Genomic DNA, 17,902 nt, shown 5'->3' with positions numbered 1-17,902 from the left:
AAACATAATAATTGTGTAGCCTAGTCAGCCTGGTGGCTTATCACACTGTAAATATAGGTGATATCTAGTCATGACATGTAGGCTACTAGGAACACACAGTTATACAGCCACAGTCTTTTGGCTATCATGTTAGTGTCGGCGCTGTGAGCAGGGATTCAGGTATGACAGGACTAATGTGTATTCGCCACCTGGCCTGGCTATCCCCACAACAGCCATGTGGGACAATGACCAGGAAGAAGCTCTTTTGATCCCCTGGAGGAAAGCCAACAACTTCCTCCCAGAGCACAGAAATGCTCTGTGGGAGGTCTCCTGGAAACTGGTGGTCCAAAGACAGCCCTGACACAACAAAGCCAATCTCATATTTATGTATTTATTGTTATAGTTTTAGTTCACAGAACTTTAACAACTCCAACATCAACTATAACATTGAAGAGCTTTACATTAAATACTCATGTTTATCTACATTAGTATATATCATACAAACACTATTTCATAAGCAATATTACACAATATAAAATTACCATCAATAAAAAGAGTAAAATAACATATATTCAAGTATTCATACATTGATATTCACATTCTCAATAGTCTACCACTCAATATAAAATTCATTTGCATAAAGATTATCACATTCATATAATTTTAATAGTCTTAAGACAATTTTCAGTCTTATTATAAGACATTCCAATCATATCATTTACATATAAACGGTATTAACCTTAAAATTCAGTAATCAATTACCCAATGCTTTACAAAACACTATTAAAAAAGGTGCAGAGCAAAATGCTTAAAAATCAAAATCATCCTTTTTAAATTATAGTACTCCAATTCAGTTCAGCCACGGACAATACCCTATATAATGCAATATGTAAGGAGTTTAAAGGTGAATTCACACAGAACTGCCAAAAATGTACAGTAGCTATTGTAGAATACCGATATACATATCTACCATACAGATTTCAATACAAAATTTCAAGTTTTGGGCAAGAATATGCCGAACAGTTTCAAGTTTACCCTGTTTATTACATATCCTACATTGGCATTGATTGATGTTGAGTTTCCACTGTGTGCCATAGGTGGCTCTAACTAGTAGTTGGTTGGTTCTCATCATAAGTCTAAACTTATGTACTGCTGGGCTAGGACATTGGGTCAAATATATTTGCGGTTTTAGATATGTATAAACTATACCTTCAATATATTGAATATTATGTAGACCACTCATATAGTCAAAGTTCTTAACCCAGTCGTTCTTCTGGAGTGTCTTTTTGAAAGCAGTTTTAATGCTCCAATCTCATACTAGGGTGCTGATCACTGGAGATCTTTTGAAGTAGCCAGAGGAGGGAAGACGGTGAAGCTACAGTGGCCAGAGTGGAAATGTAGATGAAAGGTTCCACCATCTTGGTTTCTCCTAAGGGTTCCTAAACGTCCTGCCCCTACCCACCTTCTGCATGCAAAGCACTTTGAATATGATGTCAGAAGGCAAAGGTCACTTTTTAAGGCAGCCTGGATTGGACCTCTCACAACAGACTTGCTTTGGACCAATCCGCTGGAGCACTTTGGCTTTATAAGGATCGGAAACCCGGCCCTTAAGGGATTCATCTTTGGACTTCAAGACAAGAAGGATTCACTGGTACTCTGTTGGGAATACAGTCAATCCCAAAGTCCTCTGCCATAGAGATGAAGACAAAGAGCTCCAAGACAGATGACAGTTCTGCCCTCTATCCATCCCCAGGGAACACGGAGTGCGAGCACTGCTCTCTATCAATTTCTCCCTGCTGCCTATGCATTGGAACCAGAATCACACTGACTAAAGTTGAAGTACCTCATTCAGGTGCAAGACAAGCTTCCGGTAGTGGAAAATGTGGGAAACCAGAAGGTGTCTCACCCACTAGTCCCCGGGGATCTGTCATCCAGCTGGCCAGGACACGGCCATCGCTTTTGGATCTAGTTCCTGGGGGTGGACTATTGCGGGAGGATCACCTGGATGGGGTGTCTTCGGGAAGTGGGAGTGAAACACTGTATGGTGAGATTTGGTATCCCCTTCCCGGTAACACCTTTTCCCCATCCTACCAGGTAGGATACTTAGGGACTCAATCCCCACCCCTTTTTCGACACAAACACTTTCTCACATACAGCTCGCTGGGAGAGAAAACAGACTAACCCCTGAGCCGTATACCTGACATGTCCCAACACAAGGGCCAGGCACAGTCAGGCAATTACTGATAATTACATACACACCTGACTTCATCACACTTCCCCACACGGATAAAAGGCAGAGCATGACAGCACACTGTGAGCAATGCAAAACACATGAGGCAGCAGCAGTTTCAAGATGGCAGTTTAACACAAGGAGAAAGAGAGCAAGACCAGAGAGAGTTGCAAGGTGCGACGTGCCCTTGAGATTTTTGGAAGAAAACCGCTACTTTCATTGGCCCTCAAGAATAAGAAACATAAGGCATGGAATTAAAGCTGAAGAAAGGTGCATTGTGTGTCGGAGGTACCCGGGGCTCTCCTGCGTCGATAGCCAAGGCAGGGAGGAGCGATTGCCGCTGTGTTACTGTCCTTGGCTCCTACAACAAACCAGCGCCAGTAAAATCAGCATAGCCGGTGAGTCGGGAGACTGATAGTAGACTGGTCTGTGTTAGAACCAAGGTTGGAAGCGGCAACTTTGTATGAAGCAATCTCAAGAAACAGTGTGTGAAGCATATGTGATGAGCGGTGCAAATAAAATGGAACATCCAAGGAGTGACTGAACTTTTGAAGACAAGATAGATACCATAAACAGAGTGGTACGGCACCACATGGGTGCTCATTCATAGGTATCACTTTAAGCTGTGTGGGGGCGAGTGTTATGAAATTATGCAGTTAAAAACCTTGTCCTTATTTTGGCTAAAAAAATACATACTATTACTCAATGGTCATTTTTTCGTAGATTTTGAGTCACAAAAATCCATGGACTCCAAAATTGCCCAAAACGCACTAACGTTCTGAAATATGGCCCCTAACACATATGCTACCAAATATTTTTGGTCAAAGAAAACCTAACATTTTCCTCCCTCTTGTCTAACCCAAGCTACAACACTTGCCAAAATGAATATCTCCAACGCTAAGTAGAAGCATGAAATCGCTCTGAAAATTAGAAAAACGGCTTGAGAGTGAATCATGATAAATACTCCATTAAAGACAGTCGCAGCTGGTGACTTGTTCAAGTGCAGGGGGGCATGCATATTTTTCCTGAATGGCCCTGGGCAAGCCAGAACAACGAGCAATCCCAAACTATGCATATTTTTCCTGAATGGCCCTGGGCAAGCCAGGACAACGAGCAATCCCAAACTATGTAGACGAACCCTAGTGAGGTGGTGTTCTCCCCACGAGGCATAAATACTTGAGTAAAATTGTCCCTTTTGCAGCAAAAAAATAGAGAAATTGGGTAAAAAAGGCACACAATTTACTCCCCGTTCTGTAGCGGAACACAAGAAAAACCTCAATAGATGCCAGGTCACCAACAGTGCACAGTAACAGTGTTCAACATACTTACATGCTGGCTGTGTCCAAATAAGAAAATCATAGCACCGGTATGAATAACCTATGCCAACACTGCCTGGTAAAAACAATTTCACAGTGCCAGAGATCAATAATGCATGCCTGCTGCCTGTGCCTAAGTATATACCAGCGTAGCGTGCTATTGTAAGAGCGCATATTCATCCTGGCTGTGTCCAATATATGCCAATACCATGTAAGAAGATAGTTCCACGCTTGCTATGTGCAATATAACTCAGCATGCAACTTTAAAACATGGCAGTGCTGACTATGTCCAATATGTGCAGGCATTCCACTGTAAGAACTCATATTCATGTTGACTGTGCCTGATATATCAAATAATGCCACTCTATGAACACACTGTGTCCAATATATACCAGTAAGGCCACTATGAGAACCTATTTTTAGGCTTGTTGTGCCCACTATGTCAGTTTTGCCACTGTAAAAACAGTTCCATGCTGGCTGTGTCCTATATATGCCAGCGTCATAAAACTGTAAAAATCATGTTCTTGCTACCTTTGTCCAACTAATGCCATGACTGTAAACATATTTCCATTCTATCAGACCATTGTAATATAGGGCAAGATCCTACTATCTTTCTGTGCCCAATATATGTCAGCATGCCACTGTTAAACACAACTCATTTGAAATTCTCTCACTCAAACACACACATGTACATTAACAACATGTATGCACCAAACATCATTTTTTCTTTACACTTACCTATGCTCACAGAGGTGGTGTCCACTCTCTCTCGGTCTCCGGACCAGCTATTGTTCCAGCCTTTTGGTGGCAGGTGACGGCTGCAGTCATGGGTGAGGGTTCAGGTGCCAACATTGATCCCTCCTTCTGCCTCCTTCCTGATGTGTGGTCAGTATTCTGACCCCACCTCAGCCTAAAACAGGCAGGCAGAGTGTGAGGTGAAGAGTCTTTCATTGTGTCCGATGAGGCTGCTATATTTAGTGCCCATCCACCACAATGAAGGAGCAGGGCAGAGATTTTGCCCTTGCATAGATAACCAAAGGAAGAACACTTTTCACAATGAGCACCCTGGAAATTAGCATGGCTAGACCGCACCTCCTGTCCAAATTGTTCATTAAAGGGGAATTGGCAGAGCAGGTACATGAAGTCTGGCTATCTAGCATGATGCAACAAGTGACCTCTATAAGTATGGATGTGTGGCAGGATAGTGGCCCGTTACATCAAGCCCTGAATGACTTCTACATGACGCAGACCACTAAAGATGAGCAAATTAGGATGGTCCAACTCACTGCATACATGTACTTTCACATGATAATCATGGAAGAAAGATACCAGAAGAGTGTAACCTCTGGGCAGAATCAATCTGAGTTATTGGAGCAAGTAATAGGGGAGTTAAGTCAGGTAGAGGAGAAAGTGCGAGAGAGACAAAACTCTGAGCTAGAGTTAGGAATCACCATTCAGCAGCTAAAGAATGAGTTGGCAACAGCAACAACCCAATTCACAGCGAGAATCCCAATTATCAGCCCTAAAAGAGGAGTGCTAAGAAAGGTGTGATTCCCTGAAAGAGAGTGAACTCAAATTGAACAAACAAGTGACATACAATAGAGTGTGCTCAGAAGACATGGATGCTCCTCAAAATCAGATTAAGCAATTGGAAGAGGAAATAAACTGGTTGATTATTAAAGAGGTCCATTCCCAAGAGGAATTTGACCAGGAGCGCCGGAAGTTAAGCGCTATGAAGCAGCAGAGAGATAACCTGACTGAACAGAATGGCACACTGTATCAGGAAAAAGACGCCCTATGCCAGGAAGTCTGCCAATTAAAAACAGACCTGGAGAAAAGTGAGTCGTGTTTTCATGAACTGACTAACATAAAATTAGAGATTGAAAATTTAATGGGGCATATGAGACACATAGAATGTGATCTAGAGCAGACAAAAAAGACCAAAAATATGCAGAGGGAGGGGATGGGTCTCCTGCAACAGAAATGGTCAGACAATACAAGAAGCACATAACGAAAATTAGGCCCTTTGGGATGAGAACATGAGACTCCATAGCCAAGTAGTAGCACAAGGTAAGGGTATAGAAGCCAGTCAAGCCCTGATATCAGAGCACAAAGCTCAGGCCTTTGCATACTATCAAGAAATAGGGGCTGAGAAAGAGAAATCAGAGAGATTAGAGAAGGAGTGTGCTAGGTTGAATAAGGCATTGGGGAACCCCAAACTGGTAGGGAATGGAAGGGCAACCCCTGACCTTGGTGTGATGTCCTCTGTACCTGGGGCTTCAAGCCAACTCATCACCCTATATGCGCAAGGCACTGGTAACTTCATGTCTACCAGTTCGCGAGAACCGGGAACCATAAGGCAGCCGGACCATATTAGGCCTAGCATGATTGAGCTGGCAGGCCAGCGTCCGTCAGAGATTGATGGACGTGCATCACTGCTTAGGTTCAAAAATATTTTGGCAAATGCATCTGACCAGGACTCCTCCTATGAAGAGAAAATCAGGGAGTTAGACTGGCAGAAGCATCAGCTTCAAAGGGACCACCTAGTCCACTTTGTAGTCTGAGTTTAGGCCCCAAAAGAGCATCCTGAAAACCTCCACCCAATCAGGGAAATGGGGGGAGTTCTCCACCAACCTCAGAAGGAGGGAGGAGTCAGATGAGTACTCCCCTGTGCGAAAGAGGGAGTCCAAGGGACGTGACCCAGAGAGCCCACAATACAACAGGGGAGAAGAAACTAGACCCTGTCATTCTGGACCTCAAATAGCAGTAGCTCTGAGTCTGAGGGTGAATGGTGCAGCGGAAAAAGAAGGCTGCCAAACAAAAGAGAAAACATTTGACAAATAAAAGCCATTAGAAGTTTCATGACCCTTTACCATAAAAATGTCAAGTACTCAGTCTGGGAGCATCTGGAGCTGTATGGCCAGATGATGACGTCATTTGGCATCAAAAATGATCAGAATTCCATGGAGTTTGCCGAGTGGACATTCTCCCCAGAATACTCCAGCTTCTTTGCTGGGCTGGAGGATCAAATTCATTCAAGGTAGTCTACCTATAAGGCGGCCATCTTGAAGCACTTCTCCATGCACCCAAACCCCCAGGAGGCTCGCAAGGTGGCCTACAACCTGCAGTGCAGAGAGAGGATCAGGCCCCGAGAGAATTTGTCCAAGAATTGAAATGGGCCTTTGCACAAACCACTAGGCGGGTGCGCACAAACAGTAGGGAGTTCATTAATACCTATTTCCATGCACTTCCGAAGTACATTATGACGCAGCTGGTTAGGGACTTCCATGATGAAAGGACCCTAGACTGGGTAATAGAACAAGCTACCCAGATCTTTGAGGTCCAAAAGCCTGTAGAAAATAAGAATTCCCCTTAAAATCCCAAACCAACCAACACCCCCACTGCTGCCAAGGTGGCGGAGGTGAAGAATACCCCCATTTTGGACCTAGAAATGGGGGGGGGCCTAAAATACACCTCCTACTAATCAACTAAACCAGAGGCAGAGAAGACCCTCCAACCAGTCTCAAGCAGGTGGTAGCCAGGCAGGGTACCCCACAAATGTGTCACCTGACTCTTCCACCTACAACAGCCCGAGGTACAAGGGGAACAGACCCATCTTGGGGTACCTATGGATTCTGCCGGCTCATGGGGGAGATCCAATCAGGTAAGTACGGCCCCAGGAAACTTTCCTCCAACCTTCCCCCCAAGTTTCCCACTAAACTTCCCTCAGGATGGCCGTAATATTGCATCCTCCAGTTTAAGTTTCTTCCCTAGGTACCCTCCAAACCCCAACATACAGAACAATCCCCCTCTCTCTCCCCGCTTTCAGGATTCTAGACCACCAAATCAGTGAAAAGGGAGACCAAGAATGGAGGACTACCAGCGAAACCCTGCATACCAAAGCTACTCCGGGGGAGGGGACAATTACCCTTCCCGAGAGCAGCAAAGATTTGACCCAAGACCTCTGAATCCGCCCGAGAGTGTGTCACAACTGGAGTGCCAGGTCCAGAGCTTGACCCAAGACCCGAGTGACTCGAATGTGAGGGCTCAGCAGAACCTTCAGATATACATGGCTGCTCAGAACAGCTCGAACCCAGGGTCTGGTGCCCCAGATCAATGATGGGGAGAAAACCCCGACAACCAGCATGTTCCAGAGGAGGAGGCTCAGTAGGAAGGGGGATGCAAAGCCCTAAAGCAAGCTTCCTTCTGCAACTGTGAAAAGCCCCTAGAAACCTATGAACCTGAACCCAAATCATCCTCCCCCCAAAAAACTGTAACCTAGGGATCAGAGGGTAAGTAGAGGAAACCAAGTGATCAAGAAGACCCATTTTGTGAAGGAAGTCAGTGTCCTCCAGTATGAAGGAGAAGAATCTCTGGAGGATTCTGGGAAGAAAGATTTCTCTTTCAAGGATGGGGGAATTCCTCCCAAAGAAAAATGGGTCCCAAAATACCCTACCAGACTGACTAAGTATGGGGACTGACCCAGAACCACATATCCCTGAACCCCAAAAATGTCACCCCAACGACTCAAAGGAGGGATCCCTCCCCCAAACCGGATCAAGTGACTGTCTGCAGGAAAAGGGAAACAGCACAGAATCAATGAAAAAAGGGGATTCTAAAACCCCTAAATCTCAAAATGCAAAATTTTGTTTACAGATTCCTGAACCCCGAGAAAACTGCCCAAGATCACACAGTGTCGGATTCCAAAATAAAGAAATTAACTGCCCAGCTGGCCCAAAATGCCCATTTCCTTTGCCCCCTGGAGGAGAAACAAGATAGGTTTTATGCCCTATCCGGGTGCAAGGGCAGTGTGCATTTTCAGCACTGGTGGATACAGGATCCCAAGCCACCCTTCTATCAAAAGGGGAATTTGATCAACTCAATGCAGGAAGGGGGAATAGTCACCAAATTCCCCTTACACCTCTTTCTGGACAACTCCAGAACTTCAACAGGAATGACATTCCCATCGAGGGAACAGCGCATCTGGAGATCAAAATTGGGAGACACAAGGTGAAACACCCGGTTATAGTCGTTACTCCAGAGGGAAGACCCTGTCCCTGTTGTCACCCCTAATAGACTGTATGAACAAGGTACTCTGGACCCAGACTAACCGGCCAATAAAATTAAAACAGAGCACCAGCTGTGTAAGTCTTAACAGCACATGCCATATGGTTGAGCAGCAGTCTGATAAAATTGAGTTCCACTTTAGGAACAATCAAGTCCCCGACATAACTGTAATTCCTGTAGGAGAACAAACTGGTGATGGGGACCCTTCTCCATTCTTGAAAATCAACCTTCATCCCAGTTTCAAGTGGCATTCCACACTGGAAGTTAATACCATGAACTTCTATACTGATCCACAATTTGAGGAAAACCCAAATCCTATCATAAAAGGTGATGAAAAACCAGCTCGAAGCATGGCTGATATTCAGAAAAAGGGTGAACAGCTGTTCCTCCCCATTCAGGTAAATGGGGGCAGGGGGCTGTTCTCAACAGAGTATGCCTGAATAATGGAAAAAGGTTCATCAGCTAAGCGTTATACAAGAAGCTCCCAAAAGATCAGACCATTCCCACCTTTAAATTGATTGATAAGTGGGAAATGGGACTGAAACTCCTAATTCCAAACATCTCTTGCCTAGCAGGTGCATGCTCAAAATGTCCATTGGTGGTAAAAGCATAGAGCATAATTGTTGGGTTGTGCAAGATGTCCCCTCTGCCTTCTACTTAGGCAGTGACATTCTCAATCGATTCGCAATTAATTTGAACCTCATTAATTACAAGGTCTGGTCCCGACTGGAGGGTAACCCCCTGGGCTTTGACAACCCTGAAAAGGCATTTCGGTCAGCTCAGTTGCTACCGTATGCAGCTGAAGTTCAAACTGGAGAAGAGGTCACCACCCCAGAACTGGCCTGACAATTAATTATTCCCCTAAAAATGATGAGATGACAGAAACTCCAAAACCTGTGCACTTATGTAAATTTAAATCTTCATCTCCAACCGCAAGGGGTGTATTTGAACCCGACCCCATTAGTTGCCTTAGAACACAACACCATCCCAATATTGGTGGATAACAGTGACCCTAGAAGTATCACTCTGGGTGCAGACATCTTTCTTGGAATGGCGGTTGATGCCCAGCATTTCTCCATTGATTTAGGTAATGAAATCATGGGACAAATCCCCAATGACTGCTATGACTGTGATGATGACATACCTCCAGAAAAGATTTTCACCCGGGAGGGGGGTAATTTCTTGGTGTAATCTTCCTGCCCTTACAGGGGGGAAGAGGTGACCTGCAACATCCGGAAGTATGAGGTGGTGTTTCAGGTCAACAGTGACTGTCTCTCCTACCTGAAACCTCCTGTCCAGGCCAACACCATAACCAGAGATCTCTCCACACAGTTGGAGGATACGGCAGAGATTGCCAAACCTGAGATCTTTCCAGGCTTCAGGCAGATGCTAGAGGAATGGATCAACCTCGCTGATGCCTGTGAGACCGAGGAGCAAAAGCTGAAGCAGGTGTTTCTGACTCCCGTATTTGTGAAGCAATATTGGTTGCCTCTCGTGTCTATCGAGTCACACACGGAAATCATAAAGATCCTAGAGTCCCGTGGGATAATTTGTTCAGTCCACAGTACCTCTAACAATCTGGTACTGGGGATACTAAAACCCAATGGCCAATGGAAACTATGTGCAGACCTTAGAGAGTTGAACAAACGGGTCCACATGTCCCGATGTCTTCTTCCCTACATTGATCAGGGACTGGCCCAGATCCAAGGGTCAAAGGTGTATACCGCCATTGACCTGACCAATGGATACTGGACAGTAACCGTGAGTAGGGAAGACCAGTACAAGCTGGCCTTTACCTTCGGGGGGCAGCAGTACACGTGTACATAAACTCCCTTTGGATACATAAACTCTGGCAATTAATTTTACATTTTTCTGCATAAGGCCATGCCCGACTTGGGTGAAAGGGGAAACCTGGCCTATGTGGATGATGTTCTAATTAAAAGCTCAACTGTGGAGTAACATATAGCAGAAATCCTCTATGTTCAGACCCAGTTGAAGGAAGCCAGAGCAAAACTGTCCTTCCAGAAGGCGCAGTGGTGTAAGATCCGTGTGAACTTCCTAGGGCATGAAATCACCCATGGGGGTCTCTGTCCCCAGACGAAAAAGGTGGAAGCATTATTAAAACTGAAAGACCCCACGACTTTGCGTGAACTGAGAAGCCTTCTTGGACTGACTAATTACAGTAGAAAGTTCATAAAAGACTACTCAGAGGTAATGAGACCCTTGGTCCATTTACTAAAGGCCGGGGTCAAGTGGGAGTGGAGTCCAGAACAAGCTGAGGCAGTGAAACAACTGAAGAGAAGCCTCTCACAAGCGCCTTGTCTAGCTTACCCTGTTAAAAACAAGGAGTTCTTCTGGGAGACGGGGTTCTCAAATACCTGCTTAACCGCAGTATTATACCAGAAGCATGACAAGGTCAATAAAGTCATCTCCTATGCAAGTAAGACTTTATCCTCTGTGGAGGAAAAATTCAACAATAGTGAGAAGGCACTCCAGGCAATGGTGAGGGCATTGAAAAATTACCGCCAATTCATCCAGGGGGAGCACATCATCCTCGCAACTCTTCACCAGCCTTTGCAATATCTCCAAAGCGACAGAATCCGGGTGGGGAATTTGAGTAATTCCAGAATTACTTCTTGGATTCTGTCAATGCAAGGCTTTCCTGTGGAGGTCAGATATGGCCAAAATAAGAAGAGGCCCCTCGCGCAACGTTTGGCTGACTTGCATGATTGTGCTTTAGAAAACTGATTCGAGGACGAAAGTCTCAGAACACAAGACAACACAGAGGCGTATCTGAATTCCCTGAACAAAGACTATGAAGAAGACACATACCAGGGGATGCCCACAGTTTATGTGGACGGGTGCTCCTACCATGTTGATAACAACGGGGGAAACGAACTGGTGCCTGGCGTTGGGAATGCTTGGGTGTATGATGCCCCAGATCCCTCCCCCGGCTACAAGATCAGTCCCTGAAGTAGTCAGGTGGCGGAGTTGATGGCGGTTCATCAGGCCTTCCTCACTGCCGTGCAACACCAACCCCACAAACTGGTCATAGTCACTGATTCAGATTATGGGCCTCATTATAAATTAGCCGGTCTGGATATAATGGGGCTGGTAAAACCATACTGGCACCATTTTCCGGACCGGCTAAGTACGAGTTCTCAAGTCCGGAGCCGGTAAATCCCCAAGAGTCCGGCGGCAGCCTGTCAGTTTTACCGGCATGGCTACCGCCAGACTTGTAATGTGGCCCTATGTCCGGAACGGGTTTGTGGGGCACCTGATTAATTGGAAAACCAGAGGCATGCTGTGTGCAAACAATAAACCACTCAAGAATGGCAAACTAATACAATCTATCAATGATCTGGTCACCTCTAATGAGATGGTCATCTACTGGAAGAAGATTAAGGGTCATTCCAGGATCGAGGGACCAAACAAAACCAGATCCGTCTATGGGGATCTCATTGAGATTGAGTCCCTGTTGGAGAACCTCCAGGCTGCTGCTGTCACCAGGTCCCAAACACTTGCCCAAAATGAACTCTCATCTGCCCAGTGGAGTAAGGAGACCCCAGTTGCTGATTTGATCACGGCACAAAAAGGGGATCCGATAATTGGGAAATGTTATCAACACATTGAAGACCCCGTGAATTTTCCTCTGACCGAAACTTATTACATCGGGAAACAGGATCTCCGGGTGGTGTTGAAGTTTCCCAAAATTTTCTGAATCCAAGACGGTTTGTTGGTACGGAGATCCATCTCTGGATGTGACCAGTGAGTCGTGCCTACCTCATTCCGAAGCCTGATGCTAAATCACGCCCATGCGCGGCCAGAGCCGGTCATCGGGGGTTTCAAACTACTTTGGAAATCTTGCGAGAGGTTGCATACTGGCCATGCATGGGTCAGGACCTCGACCAATATTTGAATGGGTGTCTTGTGTGTGCTCAATTTCAGCCAAGTTCACTCACACACCGAGCTCCTCTCCAGAAAAAGTGAATGACACTGCCTTGGTCAGATTTACAAGTAGATTTCATCAGGCCCCTGATTTGCTCCTCTAGGGGAAACAAGTACATGTTAACGGTAACATGCTTGTTTACCAAATGGGTGGAATGTCTCCCGGCCCCAAATTGCAAGGCAGAAACAGTTGCCCTGATGATCAACCATATCTTTTCATGTTTCGGCCTTCCCCAAAGGATTGAGTCGGACCGAGGAAGTCACTTCACCAGCGAGGTGATGACAAAGATGTGGGAGATACTTAGGGTAAAGAGAAAACTGCATATTGCCTACCACCCAGCCTCTAGTAGGAGAGTTGAGAGGTACAATAAAATGATTGTGAGCATCCCAAAGACGTTTGTGGCGGACTCTGGCCCTAGTTGGGACATCCGATTACTGCTTGTCCTGATAGCCATCAGGTCTACACCATCTTCTGCAACAAAGATGTCTCCATTCAAGCTAATGACTGGATGAAAAATGGTGTTACCACAGCATCTGCTCTACAGAACGCAAGAGCAGACCATGATTAACGCATCCACGACACATGAATATATTGAGAATCTGAGAAAACACCTTCAGCATGCTTTTGTGTACGCTTAGCAGAATCTGGAAAAATCGTCAGAGGGAATGGAAACCCACTACGATTTGAAGACCACTAAAAAAGAATATCAAGTAGGAGACAGGGTATACTTGTATAATGTTCAGAGGAACCAGACCAAGGAGCGGAAATTCCTTCCCTCCTGGCAGAGCCCCTTTGAAATTGTAGAGAAAATCTCACCTGTTACCTATAAGATCTACATCCCTAAAGGAGAACAAACGGAAGAGAAATGGGTGCACATCAATCAGTTGAAGTGCTGCCATCCCACGCAGAATATGAGACTGATTGAAGAACCCAGTGAGGGTAGAGCCCAGGAATCCTCTGAGGATTAAAGGTAGGGAACTGGAACCTGAATAAAGAAATTCCTACCTCAACAGGTAGTAGAACAATTATACTCATTTTGAAAAGATTACGAAAATGAAAAATGTAAGGAACCACTGTTTGGGAAATATTTGTATGTCAAAAACCCAATGCTTGTATGATATGCACACTTTATATTTCTCTCGTGCTGTTTCGTTATCTATTTTCACGTCCCTACCTGGGAAAATGGTATTGTGTAAAATACTTAATCTCTCCGTTCTTCTTGGCAGATCTATTAACTCCTTGCCTCTACAGGCCAGCGGAGAGCCGCCGGACTGGGGGAGGCCCAGGAATCCCAACCTAATGGAAAAATCCAAACCCGAAGAGAGTGGGTGCGAACCAGTGCATCCCTCCATCACAAACATGAATAGAGCAGACGCACCCTGAAAGGGAGTCCTTGAATGAACCCAGGAGAAGGCGTACTCCAAAGCAGGCCCCAGGGCTGAACTCAAGCCATCACATAGTGAACACCCCACCTCTCTCCTAGCTCTTCTCTCTCAATAAAGTTGCTTCAGAGCTAGGAGTGGCGATTTGTGGGGTGAAATAGCCCTAAAATGCCATAACTACAGGCCAGAGTCAGAGGGGGAGATATGCCCCTCAGCAAAAGGCCTGCGCTGGAGTAATGTGCAAATTGAGTTCCTGCAGTTGTAAAGTGAAAAGGAGAAAGATTAGGTGTCCAAACTTGGAGATGCCTAAAAATGTGCATTGCCTCCTCAAAGGGAAAGACCAATGGCATAATTTGCCCAAGTATGAGAAAACGGAAATAATATCCTCCTGAACTACTGTCCACAGAACCCTAAATGGGATGGCAGCATTGTGAGCTACAGTTACTGTGCAGCAGAATGCATTTCGGTGGAAAGATTAAAGAAAGTGTGTGAATCGGTGTTGCAGTTAAAGGCAGAATATTCTCAACTTAAGAGTTTAGTTCCTGTCATGTTGGGAGCCTGAATGTGGTTAAAAAGCTGCAGTCAAATGAAGGCCCTTTTCCATTGCTGAGGTTACCAAAGACATTTCGATTTTGCCTTTAAGTAACACTTTGTAAAACAAGATGTGCATCAAAGTCTGGAAATATGTACACTATGATCACTGTTCACAGGATATTACTATGCAAGGGTTTTTCATACAAAAGGGTGCATTTACTAAGGTTGGTTAAAAAGTAAAAATGCTTGCAGCAGAGATAGGCCACAAAAATTGGTCCTGGTTCTGTTTCTGCTGTGGGTTTTTTCAAATGTAAAACTGAAGCTTCAAAGCATGTGGCTATGGTAATGTGAGTCTGGCTTCCCTTCAAGCATGGGTGCTCTCCAGCAGGTTATGGTCCAAACCACTTTGGCCCCAATAAAATTGTCCTGAGCCAGCAACTAGCCCTTTCAAGCTCAGCACAATGTCATCTAATCTCAGCACAGACCCTTTGTGATGTCACAGCCACACTTGGCAAAGGTGGGGCTAGTTTAAGGAGGGAGCTGATTTCCCATTGTCTAAAATAGGAGACGCACATTTCATCATTTAACATCCATAATATTCAGCCCAAAATATTCATGTGCAGATTTCTAAAAAGCTGTCCGCAGGCCGCATCTACTGGGCCATAAACGATTTTGGGGACACCAACCTATCAAAAAGTTATAAGGAAAGATGGTGATGGTGCTGGTGTTTCCACGTCCACCTGCAGGTGGGCAGTGTTAAACCCGCCAGGTCAGACCTGGCGGAAACATCACCTCCCGTCTGCAGGAGCCAGGATCGGGCGGTCCGGAATTAACAGTGGCGGCTGGTTTACCGCCACTGTTATTTCCGGACCGCCCAACCTGTAATGAGGCCCATAATCTCTATATAAACACGTAGGACAATAAACCATTCCTATCCACACTACCCACAAAGAGTGAGAGGACATTTCTGAAATCTCTCAAAAAGGCAAGTAGCGTACACGGAGAAGGTCACTACACATGTATTCATTTGCCATGCCCACATGACAAGGGCCCAAATCAATTTTTAAAAACAATGGTTAAAGATCTAGAATATTACTATATGATACCACTTTAACGCAGACTAAAAAAAACAGACTTCATTTGTATTTGTATTTATTGTTTTATATAGCGCCTTAATCCAAGGTGCTTTACAGTTAACAACAAGAACACAAACACTGCCACTACCTCCACAGCTAATTCTACACATAGGGCCATTGCCCTTCATCATATGCCCCACATGCAGATTAGAACTACACAACTACTTTGCTAACTAATCTACCAAGGAATGTGATGAATCCTGGGGATGTCCTCACTGCTTCCGAAGGGGGAGACCCTTCCCATGAGGCCAGGGTGGTGAGACCACTACCCGATTTTCCCCCTGGTGGTGGTACTCAGCAGGTGGATCTCATGGGAGGGGAAACCCCCTGTGGGACCAGTGAAAACCACACCGGAAGAACGCATTATTCCCACCAATCACATGACCCTAGACCCCGTTCCCATAGTTACCCCACTTTTCCTTTACCTCAGTCCTCTTCAATTCTACCCTCATACCCCATGTTCTTTTCTAAGGCAGTCCAAGTAGAGAGTATTGAGATGAGGAAGATTCCTAGTGAGTTACCACACCAGCACTCAGTACTGAGACAAGACGGAGGTCCGGAGCAATACCGAATAACCATTGGAACCACTTTTATCCGTCTAGTGGTGTGCGACATTTGTTTGTAAGAAACCAGATACAAACTGAAGAAGGACTTCACATGGTAGAAGACCTGAAAGAAATTGTAGAGATTCCATCCCAGATAAATTGGGTCAGTCCTGGTATAAAGAGTCAACAGAGTCACAGTTTAAGTCAGACCTGTTCCAAAACCAAAATACATGAATTCCCGTTTATAGGTGCCACAGCGAACACCCTTTCCAAAACCTCTAGTGACTTTGACCCTGAGAGCGAAGAGGAGACCACGGATACACTACCTCCCAAAATGAGTGGAAATCCTCTGGAAATCCTGATTGAGTGCCCACTGAATCATCAGATTTAGGCAGATCTGCAATATCAGGAGGGATTGGATAGACTAGCTCAGCTACAACAAAGGCCAATCCTCCCAAATATTTTTAGCAAACAATGATCAAGACCCATAGTGTCAGACAGGACTTGCCTCCCCAAAATATAGTTCTTGTTCCCGTTACTATTGCCACACTGCTGCCGTACACTTTTATAACAAATGTTCTTTATTTGTTTGACTTAAAAATATTTCATCACATTTCATCATGTACAAAACAACATATTACTGTACATCACTTTTCATAAACCTGAATAGAAATGTATCCTCTACATAACACACATTCATTCCCATGCATAAAACATTCATTGAGTTTCAGTACTCCCTCCCGTACAGCTATCGGAATTGTAACAAACTGAGATGTATCTACTAATCACCAACACCACTATTTAATAACAAAAATGTATCTATTTCTTTCAATGTCTGTAGACACGTGTTTCAGCTGGTTCTCGTTAGCCATACAATGGGGCTAAATACTGCTCCGGCCTTCTTCAGGATTTGAGTGGGATATCGATATACACCCACTCTTAGCAATTATGTATTCAGGATATCAAAAATCAAAACACATTGGACTGGGTTACAAATTCTGTCTGAACTCTTCAAATTATATCATGACTAAATCATGTAAGATCATTTCAAACATTATAAATTAGTATATCCTCTGTGCGTACATTTTACCTTTCACAGCCAAGAAACCCTGCACTAAGAAGAAAAAGCAGATGGTGGACCTTAGCCACAAGGACACTGCAAAATTATTTCATCATACTAGAGTGGAAGCTAATATTGAACAAGACGTTCAAAAGGATACGATGACGGCAGTAAACCGCCGGAGCTACCAGCGGGTTGCCGCTGTCCCCTTAACACTGAATTTGCCATCTGATATCCTGGTGTCACTAGGACATTACAATTTCCAGAAGCCTGGGATATCGGGCGGTGGATCCACGAAGTCCCCATTGATGTGGAGTCCAATAGGACGCCGTAGAAATGGATTTATGGAAGTACCAGCACCGATTCGAACAGTGCCGGTGCTTCTGTGACATCTCTGCTTTCCGGGGCCGTTGCGCCTGGCAGGTCAGTCTTGCTGGAGGCTAAGGACCTGGCAGGCAGAGTTGTAGTTTCCCGGTCCGGAAAGGGTGCCGGTAAGTTCGAACCAGCACCCTTATTTCCGGACCGGCAAACTAGGAATGGGGCCCAATGTTGCTTGTGGAAAAGCCTTCTGAGTGTGAGCCAATGCTTAATTTGTGGGGGTGATCACCAGGGCTCAGCCCCAGCACTTATTTCTCAGCCCTCTGACTTATTTTTGAACCCAGTTTGATTAGGTTGTGGTATTTTGGCAACTTACATTTTTTAAT

The sequence above is a fragment of the Ambystoma mexicanum genome, chromosome 6q (genome assembly GCF_040938575.1).
Source record: "Ambystoma mexicanum isolate Mex_15411 chromosome 6q, UKY_AmexF1_1, whole genome shotgun sequence".
NCBI lineage: Eukaryota > Metazoa > Chordata > Amphibia > Caudata > Ambystomatidae > Ambystoma > Ambystoma mexicanum.
This window is presented reverse-complemented; position numbering follows the sequence as displayed.